This window comes from Meleagris gallopavo, chromosome 1 (genome assembly GCF_000146605.3).
Source record: "Meleagris gallopavo isolate NT-WF06-2002-E0010 breed Aviagen turkey brand Nicholas breeding stock chromosome 1, Turkey_5.1, whole genome shotgun sequence".
NCBI classification, from domain to species: Eukaryota; Metazoa; Chordata; class Aves; order Galliformes; family Phasianidae; genus Meleagris; species Meleagris gallopavo.
The window spans coordinates 115,712,949-115,713,811 of NC_015011.2; positions in this window are offsets into that span (position 1 = coordinate 115,712,949).

Genomic DNA, 863 nt, shown 5'->3' on the forward strand with positions numbered 1-863 from the left:
TTTTTTTTTTTTTTTTAAATGAATGCTTCATATTTCCCTTGAGTGGGAAGTCTGGATTCTGCCTTTAATCTCTCCAGTGCATTGCCTGTCATAAAAGCTGCTTCTGTCCAACTTGGCTTGAAATGTCAAAAGGAAAAATTTTCCTTTTTGTGCATGGGCAGAGCTGTATATTTCACATAGAGATACACACCTAAGATTTGTTTATGTAATCTCCTGTAGATTATCCTGTTTTCAATTGTATAGATGCTTTTCTAAACTTGTGCTAAACTTCTATGTATTTTCAAAGTTGGGATGTTTAGCTGCTAGAAAGGCAAGAGACGGGTAGCCAGGAGAGAAAGCAAAATGAAGCCTACATTTACATCCTGGTGGCCTCTATGACATTCTTGCTCTCTGTCTGTGTTTTGCAGACTGTAATTTAGAACTGGAGCAAACATAAGTGCAAGCAACATGAGATGAGTCTTTGCTTTTTATCTCAGTTTGTGAGTTACTGCATTGGTAGATTGGGCCTTTTTAGAGATGTAAGTGGCTCTTTCCTGGGACCGCTTATATAATGTATAAGCTTAAGTGCTTGACAAACTTTACTTACCTAATGTGTTCTGCAGTTCTCAGTGCAGAGGTTTTCAGGACCACAGTTATCACTATAAACCTTTGAATGTTATGTCCCAATTTTGTCATCTATGAACTTGAAAGATTTTTTTTTTTAAGTAAATAAGCCCAGTGAAATAGAAGTAAAATCCTGAATAAGGTGAATGGTAATTGCTATGAAAGTCTGTAATTGTGAGTTTGAACTTAGATCCTCTCATATGTTTGGAATTTGCTTCCAAGAGCAATTTTGATGAATCCAATATTTTTTTTTTTTTTTT